General features: G+C 36.1%; 1 pseudogene; it reads left to right on the top strand.

The window, feature by feature from the left end:
- Nucleotides 1-232: 232 nt before the first annotated feature.
- On the top strand, nt 233-13,652 carry LOC112730052 (O-fucosyltransferase 8-like; annotated as a pseudogene).
- Nucleotides 13,653-15,009: the final 1,357 nt, after the last annotated feature.

Genomic DNA, 15,009 nt, shown 5'->3' on the forward strand with positions numbered 1-15,009 from the left:
GAGGAGAGAGAAAGACGTTGAGACCGAGCAGCGCCGAGAGGGAGATGAACCACCATCATCGTCGATTTGTGCTTGCCAGAGGAAGACGCTGCCGCCGATGAGTTGTCGCCGCTGTGATGCGTCTGAGAGGAGAGGAGTCGTGCGTTGAAAGCCGCCGCGTCTTGCCGCCAAGGGATCCATCGCAGCCAACCCGTCGCAGTTGGTGTCACCGCCGTCCCTGTTGGATTCTACCATGGAGAAGAGAACGACACAAGGGAGAGAGGGAGATAGAGCCGTGCGAGCTAGAGGAGGCACTGTCCTCGTTGTTGCTGCCACGGTCGCTGGTGAGTCGTGCACTGCCATCAGAGTCGAAGACAACATCAGCCTTCTTGTTCTGGTTCCGATTCCTCTATTTCTAAAACTATAGCGCTCATTCTTGTTCTGCTTCAAACTTGTTCTTTTGCCATGTTCTTGTTCTAATCCTAGTCACATATTCTTATTTTAGTTCTGCTACTTTGCTTCAAAATTGCTGTTGTAACTCGTATTGGTTTTGGGACTGTTGTGGCTGCTGCTGGTTTTGTTCGAGGCTACTGCTGCTGTGAGAAAGGAAAAAGGAATTTCTCGCGGTTAACGAATTCTTCGAGTTCCGGTTATTTGAGGTACGAGATTTATTTTAAAATTAACTGTTTTAATTTATGAATGCCAATGAAGTTTAGTGAATAACGGCAAATAATTTATAAATGTCTTGTTTGGTTAATTGATGAAAATTGATGAAATTGAGATTGTTGGTGATTGTGAATATGGTTGAATGTGATAAAATTGTGATGAGATTGATTTGTAGCTGTGTTTGAGGATGATGATTTCTGTTGGTTATGTGATTTGATGATGATGAGGGTATGCTTGAAATGCTGTTGGAAGTTGATGAACTATTATGAATATATATGTGTAATTTTGTGAATTATTGATTCCAAATTCTTGGAACTATACTACCAATGTGATTGTTGATGACATGTCATCATATCATGTTTTTCTATACGTTTTCATACAAGAAATTGATAATTAGTGTTTAAATATTGCATTCTTTTGTGCTTAAATAGTATATTTTCTTGATCTTTTGATTTTATAAATTTTGTAGGAAATAAGTGGAAAAAGAAGCAAAAGAGTACAAAATCAGCTAAAAAGAAGAAAAGAGGAATTTTTGGGACACACTTTAAAGTTGAACACGCTTTAGAACTTTAGGCCATGCTTTTAAAAGCATGGCCATGACCATGATAATGCCAAGGAATGAAGCTAGCGTTAAAATGAAATGAACGCTAATGGCATTACTAATTAATGCTTATGCATGCATTGAAAATTAATGCCATGCATTATCATAAATTAAAGCATGCATGCAATTTAATTAATAATGCCAATTAAGAATGGATGATATGAATGAACGCTACATTGACTTATTCATTAAATGAATGAATGCCAAAGGTGTTTAAAGCATGCATTTCATTTTTAATGCCGTTAAAGCCAATTGGCAAATGCATTAGCAATTAATTAATAAATCCAATGAAAGTAAGCAATGAGTGCTACGTTAATTGTTGCAACGGAGCGCTTCATCAAAGCCAAGGAGCAAGCATTCAAACAAGGCCAGCATTGAAAACAAAGGGAGCGCTACGTTAAATGTTTTAACTTTTTCGGACTTGGCACAAAGAAAAGTATGAGGAAATTGGCTCAAAATGGGAGAGCTAAGATTCGAATAGGGGAACAAAAGAAAAAGCAAGGGGCGCTATGATAAACCACTATTTTATGGTTTATCTTGTGCTTAATTGAGTGGATTTTATCAACTCTTTACCGACTTATTCATACTATTTGCATGGTTTTACATTTGCCTTCCTAATTATGTGCTTTGATTGAAAACATGCTTCTTTGGCCTTAAGTTCCCTATGTTTAAATCCTCTCTTATTACCATTAGATGCCTTGATATGTGTGTTAAGTGATTTCAGAGATTACAAGGCAAGAATGGCTCAGAGGATGGAAAGGAAGCATGCAAAAGTGGAAGGAATACAAGAAGTTGGAGAAATTGCTAAGCTGTCCAGCCTGACCTCTTCGCACTCAAACAGCTATAACTTTAGCTACAGAGGTCCAAACGACACGGTTTCAGCTGCGTTGGAAAGCTAACGTCCGGGGCTTCGATTTGATATAAAATATTTTATAGTTTCCTTGATGCTAGGAGACGCGACCGCGTGCTCCATGCGGCCGTGTCGCAGTGACAAAAATCAGCGTGTTTGAATTCGCAACCAGCGAATTCTGGGCTGTTTCTGACCCAGTTTGCGGCCCAGAAAACACAGATTAGAGGCTATAAAGTGAGAAAATACATCCATTCACGAGAAGCTCTCATATTCACAATTTTAGGAGTAGATGTAGTTTTTAGAGAGAGAGGTTCTCTCCTCTCTCTTAGGATTAGGATTTATGATTTCTCTTAGTTTTAGGAGTGACTCTCGATCCCAGGTTCAATGTTCTTTTTATTTATTTTCTCAATTTAATTTATGAACGTCTATGCCAGATTTAATTTCTTTTGTTAATGCAATTTGAGGTATTTTCAGATTTAAGATTGCTTTGCTTTATTTATATTGATGCTTTTAATTTAATTTAGATATTTTTCTCCCTTTTGGCTTTGGTCAAGTGATTGGTAGTACTTGAGTTATCAAACTCAGCAAGTGATTGAAATTGGCAGATTCTGCTTGAGCTAGGATTGCTCTAACACTAGTCTCTCCACAAGAGTTGACTAGGACTTGAGACTCAAGCTAATCAGTCCACTTAACCTTCCTTTGTTTAATAAAGGCTGACCAAGTGGGATTAAAACCCAATTCTCTTCACACCTGATAAGGATAAATAAGATAGGAATTCCAATTCTTATACCTTGCCAGGAGATTTTATTATTAATATTTTATTTTACTTGTCATATAACATATTCCCTCCTTACTTCCAAAACCCCAATTTACAAACTCATAACCAATAATAAGAACATACCTCCCTGCAATTCCTTGAGAAGACGACCCGAGGTTTAAATAGCCGGTTATCAATTTTAAAGGGGTTTGTTACTTGTGACAACCAAAACGTTTGTAAGAAAGGTTGATTGCTTGGTTTAGTAACTATACTCACAACGAGAGTTTACTATAACCTCTAAACCATCAATCTTCTGTTCTTCAAAATGGCGCCGTTGCCGGGGAATTGCAAACGTATGCCTTATCATTGGTTATTGTAAATATTTGCTTTTTGCTTGTTTTTTTTGTTTTTATTTTTGTTTTTACTCTTTTTTTTCGTAAATTAAGAGGTTATTGGTTTTTATTTTAAAATTTTTATCTTATCTTATCTTATTTCAAAAATCAAATTTCAAAAATTCAAATTTCAAAAATTTAAAAATTCAAAATTTCAAAATTTCAAATTTCAAAATTTAATTTTCAAATTTCAAAATTTAATTTTCAAATTCAAAATTTAAATAACCTTTTAATTTAAATTTGTTTTTATTTACGTTTTTAATTTTTATTTGCTACTATGAACTCTCACCCTTTTGGCTATGAGTCTGATTACAATTATGTTGCAGGAAGAAAAAATTACAATGAGAACAGGCATCAAGGTTGGAACAATCAAAGATGGGAGGAGCCACAAGGATTTGATCAATCCTCATGGCAACAACCACCTCCAATGGACTATCAACAACCACCACCATATGCCTATAAACCCTCTCCTCAACACAGCTTTGAACCACCATACTCACAAGCCGCCTACAACCATTCACCTCCATATGACCCTAACCTGTATCCACCATACCAACCACCCTATGAACCAAATGAACCCTCCTATCCACCCCAAACCTCCATAGAGAAAGCACTTGCCGATCTAAACTCTACTATACAAGCTCTCTTCGCCCAAATCGGACCACCAAATACCTTCAACATTCAACCCTCAAGCTCTAGTGCACTTCCTTGTCAACCACAGAATGATCTCTCCATCCCATCAGCACCATCCATGGAAGGGCACCCACATCCATTAATCCAAGAGCAACATGATCTCAATGATGCTATTGACATGGAACAAGAGAGAAGGGATCATCTTCGCGAATCCATACTTCATAAGGAGCTAGAGGAGGCCCTAAAGGTGAAGGTAGTAAAAACCCTTGAAGTCGAAGGAGTGGTTGAAGAATTAGTGAAGGAAGAATCAAGGGATCATCTCAAGGAAGCAGCGGATCAATTTCATGCAACTCTATATCAACTAAATCAAGCGATAAGTCAATTAGGTTCCCGACGCTCGGACACTCAAAGTGCTCCCATGGCTTCATGTGGGCAATCTAATGAAGAACGTAGCATGAAGGAGATATTAGAAACTCCAGTGGACAGTACGGAGCATGACTTTGTACTGGAACAAGTGGAGGAAGCTGTAATTATCGAAGAAGAAGAAGTGGTTGCAGACTTAGGAGATGCTGAACCTCCATGGGAAAGTCAAGACATAGAACCTCCTTCCAAGACGATTGCATTTGATGTTAAGGAGGGTGTACAACCTCCAAGGCATATCACAGTTGAAGACTTGGAAGAGGTTGATCAAGAGATAGAGATTCAAGAAGAAGAAGCACAACCTCCCATGCCCTTGGAAAGCAATGAAAAGGAGATTGAATTGGAAGAAAGCTACCAAGAGGAAGAGGTTGAAATTGAAGAAGCTTGCAAAGAGGTGGTAATTATCAGAGAAGAGCACAAGGGAGTGGAGCTTGCAATTTCATTAAAAATACCTCCCTCTAAGTTGCCATTACCCTTCGCAACATTCAAGTGGGTAAAATTCATATCCCTTAACTTTCTGATTCCACTTGAATATGGGCTACTGGAGACGGATGGTCAACTTAGAGCTCTTTGTGGCATTAAGAGTAAGAGGAAGATGGTCAGTGGTAAGAATTGTCCTGCAAGGTTCATTATGGTTGGAAGCTTTAAGTTTAAACGCAAGGGTTGGTGTAAAGCTCAATTGAATGGGTCTAGGAAGTTGTTTGGACGCTTCAACAAGAATTCTAAAGCTGAACCACCCGGATGGAATCATGATAATCAACTTGAAGACGGGTGTAAAAGCAAGATTTGGGATCCTGGAATCTATTCTGACATCCAACACCCCGGGAGCCTAAGAATCTGTTTAAAGCTACTCAAAGGCATTACGTGCCTAGTTTGGGATCCCGGAGGCTATTGGAATTACAAACATTGGTGGAGATTCCTGGATGAGTTCAAATACAAGCCACCATAACAGGAAGCTCATCAAATGTCCAAGTTAAGGAATTTAACTAAAAGTGCTAGGTGGGAGACAACCCACCATGGTATGATCATTCCTTTTTCATTTTTAGTTAGTTTTATTTGTTTTCGAGTTTTATTTTATTTTATTATATTGAACCTGGAGTTTTGCATCACATTCATATTAACACTGCATTCTGCATTTTTCATGCATAAAAAAAAAAGAGAAGCACGCACGCGACGCGGCAGCGTCGCTGACGCGTCCGCGTCATGTGGGAAAAATGGCTCCCACGCGACCGCGTCACTCACGCGGCCGCGTGACCTGGAAATCGACGTACAAAGGGTGCACGACCGAAAGTTGTGCGAGAGTGGTGCTGGACTGGTGCTGACCGCACACGCCTTACCATGCGGACGCGTGCCTCACGCGTCCGCGTCATATCCCCATGATGGCCACTCACGTGATCGCATCGACCACGCGATCGCGTCACCCTGGATTTTGGCAATACTAAGTTTTGAACAGAGAGTTGTGCGACCGCGAGGCTGCACTCGCGCCACTAGCACAAATCGAGTCACGCGATCACGTGCCCCACGCGTCCGCATCACCTGACCTTATCGCGCACCACGCGACCGCGTCTCTCACGCGTCCGCGTCGCCTGCGCCACACAACTTATCCAGATCAGCGCCAATTATCTTATCTTTTCTTTTCTAATCCTAATTTATTTTCTATCTTTTCTTCTTCCCTTCTTTCCCTTCTCATTCTTCTTATATTTTATTTTATTTTACTTAATTTATTTGCATATTTCATTCATTGCATTTTAATTTAGTGCATATTTTTATTTTCTTTTCTAAATTTATTATTTTTCCTTTGGTGTTGAATTTTCTTATTTCACTATTGCATCTTCTCTTGAAATATTTTGGGTGCTTAGTAACTTGTTTTATTCTGATTGGGTAACATTATTTAAATCAATGCTAATCTTTTATGATACTCGTACTTCTCTTGCATTGATATGAACTTATACTATCTTGCATTACCCACATTCCCCTTTGTTGCAAATTCTGCACCACTGGTATGCCATGGCTTCTATTGTTTTCTCACGTACATGTTGAAGCTTCCATATACTTGAGACCCTTATCATTTGGCATTAACCCACCCCATACTTCATTTATTTTCTTATCTTTACTTCTAGGTATTACTGTTCTTCTTTTCTCTTCTTTCAGGCTGGCCACCAAAGACGGAAAAAGGGAGAAATTTCTAAAAGGGGAGACAAACATGTCCATCTGCACAATCCTTGAAGGAAAGCATCAGTTGGAACAACCCGTCCACCTGCACATCTCAGCATGCACCGAGGACAGTGCAATCTTTAAGTGTGGGGAGGTCGATACCGATCTCCATGGGTTAGTTACTCTTCTATCTCAACACCAATGGTTTATTTTTCTTGTTAGTTGTTGCATTTACATATTTGATTGCATGTTTATTTGATTTTATGCATTTAGTTACTACTTGGTTGAAATAATATTTTCTTTTTCAAGAAATATTTATAGTATTTCACTAATTTAAATTGAAAAAAAAAATTTTTCTATTAAAACTTGTCTGAAGTTGTATTCGGAACATGGTTTTTGAGCCAAAGAACACACAACCTGTGAGATTTTGAGCTTATTTATATGGTTACATTATTTAACCATAAATTTTTATTCTTGTGTGTTTTCTTCTCTATAATTGCAATCTTTGCTTTGTTCCATTCTATATGTCCAATGTTTAATGTGTTACATGCTTGCATATGATTGAGGCCATTGTTTGATTTTAGCTCACTTATCCCAAATAAGCCTACCCTTTAAATCACCCTTGTCAGCCACTTTGAGCCTCTTAATCCCCATTTGTTCTGTTTTATAACCACATTACTAGCGTTAAGCAGAAAAACAAATAAAAAAAATCCCAAGTTGAATCCTTGGTTAGCTTAAGATAGATATTGTGTATAATTTAAGTATGGAAAATTTTATGGGAACATAGGATGATAAAAGGGAGAATTAAATTGAATAAGTTATTTAAAAATTTGGGAAGCATGCTCATGTGAAATAAAAAATTACCATGTGTATTGAAAAAAAATATTAAGTAATTAAATAAGGGGATACAAAAAAAAAAGAAAAAAAAAGAAAAGAAAAGAAAAGAGAAAGAAAAATAATATTACCCCAAATGCAAAATAAAAAGAATCAATGCACATGGGACAAAATTCAAAAATAAGTTTGATACATGAGCGTGTAATACAAAAGTGGGAAAAATTTGGGTAGCTAGGTAAAGTATTTTAGAATTGTATAAAGTATGTATATGTTAGGTGAGATCTTAGACTAGTCAAGGATTCAATTTATAGCTCACTTAGCCATATATATACCCTCACCCTTACCTTGGCCCCATTACAACCTTAAAAAGACCTCATGATGTTTGCATTGGTACATTAAATACATGTTGATTGGTTAGATGAAGAACAAAGTTTAGAAAGCATGACTAGAGAAGAGTAGAGTGATTAACCCTATACACTTGAGAGATTAGAGTGATATATACTACCAGTGAGGGTTCAAGGCTTGATTCTATATTCCCTGCTTTCATGAGCTGTCTTCTTACAAGTTTACTTGCTTTTTATTGTACGATTTGAATTAGTGAAAATTGGTTTGTATTTGTCTTAGAGAACTTGTTTGCTTTTAACCAAGTAGGTAGAAACATTCTGCATGTAGTTGCATTCATACAGATAGGTTGCATTTCATGCATTCTACCATTCCTCTTCACTCCTTTATAGCTTCTCCTGAGCTTAGCATGAGGACATGCTAATGTTTAAGTGTGGGGAGGTTGATAAACCACTATTTTATGGTTTATCTTGTGCTTAATTGAGTGGATTTTATCAACTCATTACCCACTTATTCATACTATTTGCATGGTTTTACATTTGCCTTCCTAATTATGTGCTTTGATTGAAAACTGTAGAACCTATGCACAATTACTCAAGAGGGGGGGTGAATTGAGTATTGCAACAACAATGAATCTTTTTGCGAAAGTTAAAGACAATATTCAAAAGTGTTATTGTACTAGTATTTTTCCAAGAGCTTAACTCAATTGCTAAGCATTTATAAGGAGCTTTTACTTTCCAATAGACACCAACTCAAATAAATTGATCAAGCTTTTCACCAATCGGACTTAAGCTATTCCTTAAGTACTTACGAAGCTACTTTTCGATCACAATTTATTTGCTCAAAGGTAAAAGACAATAATATAGAAGAGATGAGTTTGGAGAGATGCAAACGCTATTTAGAGTGGTTCGGCACAATCCTTGTCCTACGTCCACTTTCTTTCTCAATCGCTATTGAGAAGTTCCACTATTGCCAAGCTTCAAGGTGCTCGCGCAAAACCTTTTACAATCCGAGTCCTTAGTTTCTAACACCTCACGGTATATGATCACCACTCGTATACTAACCCACTCCACTTAGAGATTCCTTCTCTAAGATTTGCCTTGAGTACTTAGTATACTTCTTTGGTATCCTCACCGACTATAGTGTTTATAACTCTTGACTCAACCTTGGAGATCACACTCCAATTTACAAAGTGTTACAAGAAAACAATTCTCAAAGAATTGTTGAGATGAAATGAGTACTCTCTAGAAGAGTGTATGATTACAAGTTTAGCACTATTGAACCAATTGATATTGCTCTCTCAAATTGTGTATTATAACACCTTAAAAATGTGTAGAATGAAAGAATATGAACAAGATAGTTTGCAAATACTCACATGTCTGAAATAAGGCTTCAATCCATCTATTTATAGACTTCCCAAACCTTAGAAACGTTGGGGAGTTAATGGGATGGAGCCGTTTTGTTAAAACTAGCCGTTTTTTATGTTTTTGAATCATTTGCATCGATGCATAACACTTTGCATCGATGCAAATGTGTCTTTGAAGCTGAAATTTGAATTTTCAGCTAGGTTGCATCGATGCAAACATCTTTGCATCGATGCAACAAGTCGTTGCATGCTTTGCATCGATGCAAGATGAGTGTGCATCGATGCAAACCTTAAAGAATGGCTTAAAATCACTTCAAAATACTTAGGATTGATCTCAAACTTGTTGGAGTCAATTCCTATGCTTTTGTACCTTTGAAAACAAGTTTTTAAACCATTTGGCTAGCATCGAATTGCAAGATATGCATCAAAACATTTTGTGAGTGTGTGTTGAGAGATTTAGCAATTGGTTCTTAACAAGAAGTTACCTAAGTCCTAAGACACTATACTTGTCTTCAAATGTTGTGGACTTGAGTTTCTTGTTGTTGTTGTGTTGCTTTCAACTCTTCATTCCTCAATGTTGAATGTTGGTTGATCTTTCAACATGCTTGTTCATTCAAGTTGTTTGTTGGTTTGTCTTTCATGTCGTTTGTTGGTTTGTCATTCATCAAAACCTACGAATACAAACTTCGCATACAAGCAACATGATTTACAAAAACATGCTTCTTTGGCCTTAAGTTCCCTATGTTTAAATCCTCTCTTATTACCATTAGATGCCTTGATATGTGTGTTAAGTGATTTCAGAGATTACAGGGCAAGAATGGCTCAGAGGATGGAAAGGAAGCATGCAAAAGTAGAAGGAATACAAGAAGTTGGAGAAATTGCTAAGCTGTCCAACCTGACCTCTTCGCACTCAAACGGCTATAACTTTAGCTATAGAGGTCCAAACGACACTGTTTCAGTTGCGTTGAAAAGCTAATGTCCGGAGCTTCGATTTGATATATAATATGCCATAGTTTTCTTGACGCTAGGTGACGCAATCGTGTGCTCCATGCGGCCGCGTCGCAGTGACGAAAATCAGCGTGTTTGAATTCGCAACCAGCGAATTCTGGGCTGTTTCTGACCCAGTGTGCGGCCCAGAAAACACATATTAGAGGCTATAAAGTGGGGGAATGCATCCATTCATGAGAAGCTCTCATATTCACAATTTTAGGATTAGATGTAGTTTTTAGAGAGAGAGGTTCTCTCCTCTCTCTTAGGATTAGGATTTATGATTTCTCTTAGTTTTAGGAGTGACTCTCGATCCCAGGTTCAATGTTCTTTTTATTTATTTTCTCAATTTAATTTATGAACGTCTATGCCAGATTTAATTTCTTTTGTTAATGCAATTTGAGGTATTTTCAGATTTAAGATTGCTTTGCTTTATTTATATTGATGCTTTTAATTTAATTTAGATATTTTTCTCCCTTTTGGCTTTGGTAAAGTGATTGGTAGTACTTGAGTTATCAAACTCAGCAAGTGATTGAAATTGGCAGATTCTGCTTGAGCTAGAATTGCTGTAACACTAGTTTTTCCACAGGAGTTGACTAGGACTTGAGACTCAAGCTAATCAGTCCACTTAACCTTCCTTTGTTTAATAAAGGCTGACCAAGTGGGATTAAAACCCAATTCTCTTCACACCTGATAAGGATAACTAAGATAGGAATTCCAATTCTTATACCTTACCAAGAGATTTTATTATTATTATTTTATTTTACTTGTCATATAACATATTCCCTCCTTACTTCCAAAACCCCAAGTTACAAACTCATAACCAATAATAAGAACATACCTCCCTGAAATTCCTTGAGAAGACGACCCGAGGTTTAAATACTCGGTTATCAATTTTAAAGGGGTTTGTTACTTGTGACAACCAAAACGTTTGTAAGAAAGGTTGATTGCTTGGTTTAGTAACTATACTCACAACGAGAGTTTACTATAACCTCTAAACCATCAATCTTCCGTTCTTCACGCTATGTTGCATTAGTTAACTTAGCGCTATGAACAAGGCATGGTTCGACGAGCCTGGGACAAGGCAGGGAGTGCTACGTTGCAACTCCTAACTGAGCGCACCACTAGAAGCATGCCCCAACCCATTTTTAAACAAATGCCTCCTGATCCAAGCTTCACTCCAACACATCCTGACTCAATTGAACCAAGCCAATTTGGATCCACTCCTCTTCAAATCCAAAGCAAGCAAAGCCCATTATCATCACTCAAAGGCATAAGAGATAGTTAGAATAGGAATTTCATTTAAATTGTAATTTGTTTTCAATTTCAATTTTATTTTCATTTTGTAAAGCCTATATAAAGGCATCAATTCCATTTCATTGAGAGAGGCTGGCTCTAATAGAGAGCAGTAGGAGTAGGATTAGAATAGAGAGCTCTCTTTTAATTTTCCTTTTTGAATTTGAGAATTGAGATCAGATCTGGGTTCATTTTCTGTTTTCATTGTCTTTCTTTTGCAACTTCTACTTTCTAATTCTGGGCTTTTAAATTCTGAGTGAAGAATTCTTTGAAGTTCTTCCTCTTGGAGTTCCATTTCTTTTCTGTTTTCTAAATTTATGAATTAAAGATCGGATCTCAATTGTTTTTTTTTATTTTCACTTTTTCTGCAAATTTTCATTTCTGCTTTAGTTCTTCTGCAAATCTACTTCATCTTCTACTTCTCTGCACTTTACAATTCCAGTTTTATTTTGAATCCCAGTCCTCAAATCCTTTATTCTTCAAGCAATTTAAGATTTCCAGCAATTTAGATTCAGCAATTTAAGTTTCTTGCACTTTAAGTTTCAGTCATTTACTTTTCTTGCAATTTAAGTTTCAGCTATTTTACTTTCTTACACTTTAAGTTTCTGCAATTTTACTTTCTGTACTTTAAATTCACTGCAATTTCCTTTTTGTTGATTTAATTTCATCCAATTCACCAATGTTAGCTTGACTAAACTAATCACCCACTAAAGTTGCTTGATCCATCAATCCCTGTGGGATCGACCTCACTCTAAGTGAGTTTTACTACTTGAGGCGATCCGGTACACTTGCCGGTGAGTTTAGGTGTGGAATCTGATTTCCACCCATCAATTGTGCTGTTTGTCTTGTTGTGACTTGCTTGTATGTTGAATTGAATCTTTTACTTGTACTATTAGTTTATGAATGTATTAAAGTGATTACAAGTTGATATTTTGATTAAGAATTAATTATGTGGCTAAGAGATGGTTAATGTGACTAGTTTTATATTTAGAATTTGTTTTGAGTTTAGAGATTTTAAAAGAGGTAATTATTTAAAGTAAAACTAAGAGTATTTTCAAAAAATTTGATAAAAATATAGTTGAATTTGTTGAATTTGATAAAACTAGGGATTTAAAAACTATCATAGTTGAATTTGTTGTTGCAAATTATGATTTGAGATGAATTTGTTGTCGTATGTTGAATTAGACACTCAGTTGCTAGGGAAGTTCGTTGACAAGAAGAAAGATCATGATTCTGCCAAAGGGTCAATCAAGTATCTTGCACTGCACTTGAGATTTGAAGTTGATATGGTTGCCTATTCCCTTTGTGAGTTTAGAGGTGGTGAGAGTGAGAGAAGGGAACTTCAAGCCTATAGAAAAAGCCATTTTTCTCTTCTTATTGAGCGCTTGAAGAATTCAACAAGGTATGATTGTTTCTGCAATATGCTTTTTAAAAAATTGTTTTGGTACATGCCCTTGTATTGAGATATATATATATATATATATATATATATATATATATATATATATATATATATATATATATATACTACTGATTGATGTTGTAGCCCTATATCTCCAATGGTTTTGAGGAAAATGGGAAGATATCCATTGACACCAGAAGAACCAGCACTTGTGCTAGCAGGCCATGGTTTCAAGTGCGGAACCTACGTTTACTTGGCTGGTTCTGGTATTTATGGAGCAGATTCAAGAATGAATCCCTTTACTAGGCTCTATATCAATGTTATTACAAAGGAAGATTTCCTTGCTCGGTTGCTCCCAATGAACTTGAACCTTTTAAGAATTTTTCTTCTCAGGTAATAAATATTCATGTTAATAATTTTCAAATTCAGTTGAAGCATGACTACTAATACTTAACAATGAAGGTTTGATGTTAATGTAGCTTGCTGCTTTGGACTTTATTGGATATGCAACTGCTGATGTATTTTTCATGACAAACTCTGGTAGCCAACTCTCAGTAATGGTGTCTGGATTCAGAAGCTACTATGGTGGCGATCATGCTCCTACTTTGAGGCCTAACAAGAAGAGGCTGGCAGCAATCTTGTGGTAGAATGGTACTATAGGATGAAACAGTTTTGAAAAAAGAGTAAAGAAGATCATCCAGAAAGATCAGAAAGTTACAATGAGGAAGTTTGGTAAAAGCATTTACAGACAGCCAAGGTCTCCCGAGTGCATGTGTAGACAACCTTAACACCATCAATCAACACACTCACGCACCCATTGTATAATATTAGACTAAGACCAGCCCAATGCACATGGAGCTGAATTACTTATACTATATAGTAGTATAGATCTAAAAATGTTATTACTTATAACTTAATTTATGTATAATTTTATTGATTTTATTGATATGTTAGTTGGTTACTTTAATCATAACTTATCTTAATTTTTTATTATCATTTTTTATTTTTAGATTTATTTTGTGATTATGATAATTTTGGGATGTGATTATGTTTTAAAAAATAAAATTAAATCTCATAAAACAAAATAGGCTATGGTCATGATAAAAATCGTGACCATAGATAAGGCTATGGTCACAGTTTTAAGGTGGGGTGACCATAGATAAGCTATGGTCACGGTGTAAAACCGTGACCATAGATAAGGCTATAGTCACGGTAAAAACCGTGACCATAGATTGGGCTATGATCATAGTTTTAAGGTGGGGTGACCATAGAGGCTATAGTCACGGTGAAAACGGTGACCATAGATAGGGCTATGGTCACGGTTTTAAGTGGGGTGACCATAGATAGGGCTATGGTCACGGTTTTAAGGAGGGGTGACCATAGAGTCTATGGTCACGGTGAAAATCGTGACCATAGATAAGGCTATGGTCACGGTTTTTACGCATGACCATAGATTAACCTATGGTCACGGTGAGAAAACGTGGTCTAAAGTGTCAGAATTTGAAAATTGAAACTGTGACCATAGAAACCGTGACCATGACCTATGGCCACGAGAAAATAGGCTACAGTAAAAAACCGTAACCATAGGTCCAAAATCGTGACCATAGATCTATGGTCACCCTTTTTACTAGCTATAGTCACGGTTTTTTACCGTGACCATAGGCCTTTTTTTGTAGTGACATTATTTAGTTCTAGACCAACCAAAATAATGTAAGCAAATCTATAAATAAAATAATAACTACCAACCATTTCTTTCCAAAAGTAATAGGAGAAGAAGAAGTTGTAATTTCTCATAATTATATTAATAAACTGACATTAGTAGTTAATAAAAAATGATATACTCTTGTAGTGATAATAATTGAAAAAGAAAAATTTGAGTTTATAATCATAGTAAACTCAGGAACACATGTAAATTGTATATAAGAAGACTTAATACCTATCAAATATTATAAAAAAATAACTGAAACAATTATCAAAGCAAAAAACGATAAAATGACTATAAACTACAAAATTTTTAGAGTAAAGATTTATAAAAATAAAGTATGCTTTTCAACTATATTTGTTTTTAGAAAAAAAATATCTCAACAAATTATATTAGGTAACTCTTTTTACTTTGTTACTATATCCTTTTATGGTAGATATAGATGGAATAACCACTTATTACATACCAAACCAATCTATTCTATTTGAGTTCATATAAAAACTCAAAGAAAGAAAACTTAACCTACTACAACAGGTAGTTATTTCTCAACTTAATATAATAGAAAGAACAAAAAAATAGATTAATTTCCTAAATCAAGAGATGGTATATAAAGAATAAAACAACAATT

Source organism: Arachis hypogaea, chromosome 12, assembly GCF_003086295.3.
Source record: "Arachis hypogaea cultivar Tifrunner chromosome 12, arahy.Tifrunner.gnm2.J5K5, whole genome shotgun sequence".
Lineage (NCBI taxonomy): Eukaryota > Viridiplantae > Streptophyta > Magnoliopsida > Fabales > Fabaceae > Arachis > Arachis hypogaea.